A 6099-nucleotide genomic window follows, 5' to 3' on the forward strand; every position below is an offset into this window, starting at 1 on the left:
TAGTCTGGGCCAGCCTGGGTTAAAATAGGTCGTTGGGATTTACCAGATTAATTCCTGTTTGAACTTGTCCATATGTTTTAGACAAGCAGATAACTGCAGTTTAAAAATGAACAAAGGTCAGTATTAATTTATCCCAGCTGAGAAAATGATACATTAAAATTTGTGCACTGATTTTTACAGTGCTTCTGTAGAAGAAAAAGCTCTCATTGCCTCATATTGCAGCAAGTCATTGTAGAAAATAATGATGCACCACTGTAGAAACAATATTATAAAGCTCAAAGCCAGATGTTATATGGAAGGAAAGGTTATTTTATTTTCAAAAGGCCAGTTTCTCCCATCCTCATAACGGCATGATCTCAAGCACCAATACACCTGCGTCCAAGTAGCCTCCCTACGAGGCAGGCATCTAAGGTGATTGAGTGGATCAGGTGGACAAGGTGGTTTGGTTCATATGCATTGTGATGAAAGAACGTCCAAAGGATTCTGATTACCGAGTACTCATCAGGTCTCCTGGGTTTTCCTTAGATTCATGAATATTTGATAGTTTTGGAAAAGCTTTTTTGCGCCCACAGAAGCTGATGGTGACCTTAATCTCTTGCGTCACCGTCCCATTGCATTTCACTCATTAGAATTTACTCATGGTCCTTTGTCTCCCTGTGAAGGGGTTTTAAGGATCCAGCCCTGTTAGAATGGTGGGAGTTGGAAGAGACCTCTGAAGATTTTCTAGTCCAATACCCCTGCTCAAAGTAGGGTTAACCAATGCAAGTTACTTAAGATCATGTTAGACAGGGTTTTGAATATTTCCAAGAGTGAAGACTCCACAACTACCATTTTTGACATTATTCTTCTCACCCAACTTAGAGAAATAAACTTACTTGCAGAGAACAGGGCAATGTTTCAAATTAAAACCTGTGAATTCTCCTGTCAACTCTGTCTGTGAGAGGGAAATAGGTTCTTGAATGTTAATTTAGGAGGCTGGCAATGTGGTAATGAAGGGGAATGCAAGAACATGTCCTTGCAACATTGCTAAAATTAGAGCAAGTGGCTTCTTAAATGTTGAGGGACATTTGTTTAAAGATAACAGGGTCCTGTATGGATGCTAAGAGATTCAGAAGGAGGACTTATGAAACTGAGGAGTGTTATTTGTCAGTTATTTGTCTGCTTCCTCAGGAGTGTTACAGGCACCACCAGAGCTGTGTGAGGCTGTCACTTTCCCCTTTGTTTTACATAAGCCATGCAAAGAGAGACCTCAAAGGTGCTTTAATAATTAGTGATTCATCTTCTCTAATTTGTGTCAGAAAATAATTAACTTTGGTTTGCTGATCTGCATATCTCATTAATACAGACTCCGAAGACAAGGAAATAAAGAGATGTCATTCAGAACATCTTCATCCTGTTCATGCTGTGAAGAGCCAAGGAAGAGAGCTCTCCAGCTGAGGCAGGTGGGCAAAGAGTCATCATGGCAGCTTGGCTGTAACCACTGTCTCCATCTCCCTGCTCTGGTCTTACTTTCTGTTCCTTGTTCATACCTCCCAAGACAGGTCAGTGCAAGTCTTGTAAGCTGCTACAGGCTGAGGCTGCACCTGGGATAAGCCACAGAAGTGGAAGAACAAGTGGTTTCTAGTAGGGCAGAGGTTAAATCCTGACTTTTCACTCCTAAATCCCCTGAGGCCAAGCAAGGGCAGCACAGGAGAACTTCTTGTGGATAGAGAGGTCTCAAAATAACAAAGGCTATGAACTTGCTGCTCTGCTCTGTCAGAAAGAAAATTATTCCCCAATCTGAGCTTTTCCTAGCAGAGAAAAATTTGTCTAGGATTCATGTCAGGTAAACATAGAGAGGTCATATTCTTGTGGGTGAGTTTTAAGATGATTTGTGTTTGAAGAAGTGGTATAAAAATGCATGCAAACTATGCTGCAGATGATGAGAAAAACTCCTAAAAGTTCAGACTAAAATCCAGGATAGAAAAATTTAAATTGTTCCCTAGCGAAAATTGGGGGAATATTTTTCTAAAAATATGGTACAGACAATTTAATAGTCCCCTGAAGAGTTTCTGCAGGAGTTATGGAGAGCAAATTTAGCATTAAAATATGGACTAGAGGTGTTTAATTACAAATTTCAGTGAAACATCTGCTGTGACTTTGCGCTCAGGTCCTTCATCCTCAGCCATAACACTGTTCATTCTTTCAGGGTCAAAGTGCATCTATTAATTTAACAAAGGACTTCACATAATTTGGAGAGGAATATTACTATTTTCTTGGAGAGATAGCCTTGAGCTTTCATAGTAACAGCAATAAACACCAAAAAATGTAATACATAATTACCAGCTGCTTCTGGCCCAAGATGAGCTTACCTTTCTGTGAGTAATGTACTTTGTTAGAACTGCAGGTCACTGGCTGGATGCTGGCCTCAGGTGAGGCTGCCTGAGTGGGATATGGAAATCTACAGGATGAGACATGAGAAATTTCTGTATGGGGCAGTTGGCAATGTGAGAGATTGACAAAAGTTACAGCTTACACTGTGAGGGAAAGCTGGATTTCGGAGAGGTCGTTTTGGGGGAGCTACATGAGAAATGGCCAAGCTTCACAGATAAATGGAGGGATGTTTTGAGGAGTATTGGTGGCCTCTTGGGGTCCTTGGGAAAGTCCATCAGTATCTAGAGAAACATGTCAACAACACTATATATGTCCAAGGTGACCTAAGCAATAGTACCAAAATAAAAAATTTGGGTGTAGGTGCAGCAAAACTGGTACCATAAGAAGAAAGTGTTTAGGGATGATTTTGTTGAGAGAGGGCTGAGGTGGAGAGAGGGAGGTACAAGAGTGCGGTACAAGAAATGGGGGAAGGAATAACAGGGAACACAAAACTTGTGAGTGGAACTGTCTGAGAGTGCCTGATGGGCCTCACATTAAGGTGTTGCAGTAGTAATAAACCTTTGAAATTCACTGATAATAAAGGAGAGGGGCAGTAAACAGGGAAAATGCTGACAGTTCACAGAAGCCTTCAAAATGTTCCTTGTAGCCAAGTCTGGAAGTGGAATACAAAGAACTAAAGAACTAGCCCCTTGACCCATTTGCAGGATCAAGAAAGATGAAGGTTTGGATCTGAGGGCCAAGGACACAAGCTTAAATGGCAGGTTAAGAAAGAGGAATTAGTAAAAAGAGCAATGCAGGTTTTAACAAACACTGGAAAGTGGAAGGTTAATTAACAATTTGTTTCAGAAAAGACCATCTTCGAGTCCTCTTTTAGCCATTTTGGCTCTGTCTTAAAATGAACGTTTGGAACAAAGAAAAATGATAACCATTAATTAACTGCAGGAAGCGTTGAATTGCAGTGCACTCAGAACTGCAAAACAATGCAATGCAGGATAGGGGATTTTTAAAGCTACCTGTTAAAATGCCCAGATATTGTGAAACCCAGATTCAAATACTGGTGTACTTCATTGGTGCTGAAAAGTGAAGGAGAATCGAAGGATGTTCATTCCTGTCAAGTGCAGAGGTACTAATCAGAGGGGCAGCCTAGAAAATAATTGTGCAGACTTGAAACCCAGACTTCTTACATACTGCCAATGATATCAATATGTAATGTTATCTTTATATCATGAATGATGGATGTAAGGTGGCATGTCAGGTGGCATTCATCTCTACTTAACTATCTGTCTAAAAAATGACTGAGTCAAACCTGATTACCAGAGACACTCTTTTGTCAGTGGACAAAACCAGGCTTTTCCAGAAAGCAATTTCTCTCAGGCTAAGATGGATCAAATGAATTGCCCTTTGCAGCTGCCTCTTGACTGTGAAGTGACCATGGCTGAGCAGTTGACACACAGGCAACTAACTTTCCAGGATCTAAAATTACATCAATAAAATCCAACTGTTTTTACTCTGTTATGGTTTCTCACACTGGGATAATCTGTAATTGATTTCCTAAATGGTAGGAGACAGGAACGGATTTGAGAGGAAGGCAGTTGCCATTTGTGTATTTTTAGATGCAAGCTCAAATTTGAATATTCTTTCCTAGGAATCCTTTGAGTTTAGCTGAGGCAATAGCAGGATGTCACAGAGATCGCAAAGTTTACCTTTTCCCCAGTACCCACTTCAGATTTGCAAAGCTAGATAGAAAAACTGAGAAAGCCACAGAAAAGATCTGATCCAGCTTAATTTAAGCCTCACAGAAAAAAAAGTGCCCTTATAATCTGCATTTTCTTGGGAAGGGTGACAGCTGCAAACATTGCCTTCAGCTACTATCCTGAGTTCCACATAGGCAGCATTTACTTTAACAATTTCATCATTCAGAGGGAGAAACACTGGCCTCAACACAACTGTGAATAGGTGATTTTTAAATTACTTGCTCAATACCAGGACAGAACAGTTGGATATTGATCTGACTTTCATATTTGATGAGTGTGGCAGATAAGAGTTGCACAGATTTGCTTTTGAATCCAGCAAATAAAATGGTAAATCATGTAACATCTACACAAAGCAAGTCCTTTGGCCATGAGAAGTGTCAAAACTCAGTCACACGGGGAGATTTTGTCCTGTGAAGATAATTGTCCCTTATAAAATAAAGTAGTACAAAGATAGCAAACGAAGCTACATCTTGTGGCAGTGCTTTTTCAAGTGCCAGGTACAATTCCTTCCTTACTTGTGACAGTAAGGAATGTGATACAGGAATAATTGATGCTATTTTCAAGCAATGAGGCTCCAGTTAATTAGCAATAGCAAGATAAAGCCACCAGTTGATCTTTTGATAAAATGACCACATGCTTGTTCAATTGGATATCATTAGGTTTCAATTTGATTACTAGATTACATTTTATCCTCTTTTGTTCATACTGTTCATTAGAATGATAGGCAAGTGCTTAATGAGAGACTGTGGTTAATAATTAGCAGTAGCATCTCTGCTAAATTTAAAGTTTCATTTCTGCTTCCTACTGTTTAATGAATTAGGCAATGAGCAATTTTTTAAATTGGTGCAAGCTTGACATATACATGTACGTTTCCTTTCAGCAGGTCCTTTGACAGTTCTTGCTTTGATTAGCAAGGTAACAACAGACCCTGCTGTGTGGAGGGGATTGTAATTTGTTGTGTTGGTTTTTTTTTTTCAAGAGGCTGAGCAACAGCGTGCCAGCACCAATAGTTCGAATTTCTGCAGAAATCCATATGATTGTCTGCAGAAATCCTGCAGGAAGGTTTGACTATAGCCAACATCAGAGACAGTTCCCAAACCAAGAGCAAAATGGGTTTTGGAGCTTCAAAATTCCCATGAACTAGGAACTACTAAGGAATATCAGTGTTTCTGCTAGTAAATAAAAAAATGCTGTGGCACAGATCCAAGCAGCCCAGTCACTTGTGCAATTAAATTGTTAGCGTGTCTCCTGATCCAGTTTAACACTGGGAACATTGCAATGCTGTTCCAGTTGGTTTTGATGCCAGAGACTGGTCTAAAGCATTATTTAATTATTAATGCAGCCACAAAGTCACTCATCCTTCATTTGGGGTTGCAGAGGGCAGCTGTCCCTCACCAGCTCTTTATCACAGTGGACAGTAGGAGAAAGAACTGGTCCATGCAGTTTACAAGACTCATTCCAAATCTGGGCTTTTTCCTTGTTCTGAGGAATACTGCTTATAAAAACCTCCTCTTAGCCATGTCTCTGACGTCTTGTAGCTGTTACATCCCTGCCTGCCTGTTCTCCAGCTGCATTTGCTGCCTTATTCACAGAGGGATAGCTGTAGCCGTTCCCACTGTTTGCACCACTCCTCTTGCAGTGGTTGGTATCCCTGGAGAAGGAGAAGCTGAACAGGAGGCTTGTCCACCTCCAAAGGCCATGAGTCACAGCCTGATGTACTAGTGCCAACTGCCTGCATTTCCATGCCATGTCAATACACAGGGCGATGCTGTGCACGAGGGGGGACACACATGCCACCAGGCTGCTCTGCTGTGTGGGCAGCAGTCCCTGGGAGCAGCAGGGCAATGGCTCTTTCAGCCATCCTGCGTAAATCCACCTGCAAATATGAGTCAGAGTCTAAAGCTTTGCTCAAACCTTACTGCTGAGAGAGCTGTCAGTGCTCTCCTTGGTGCAAAACTGCTGCACAGTGGAA

This window comes from Pseudopipra pipra, chromosome 3, assembly GCF_036250125.1.
Source record: "Pseudopipra pipra isolate bDixPip1 chromosome 3, bDixPip1.hap1, whole genome shotgun sequence".
NCBI lineage: Eukaryota > Metazoa > Chordata > Aves > Passeriformes > Pipridae > Pseudopipra > Pseudopipra pipra.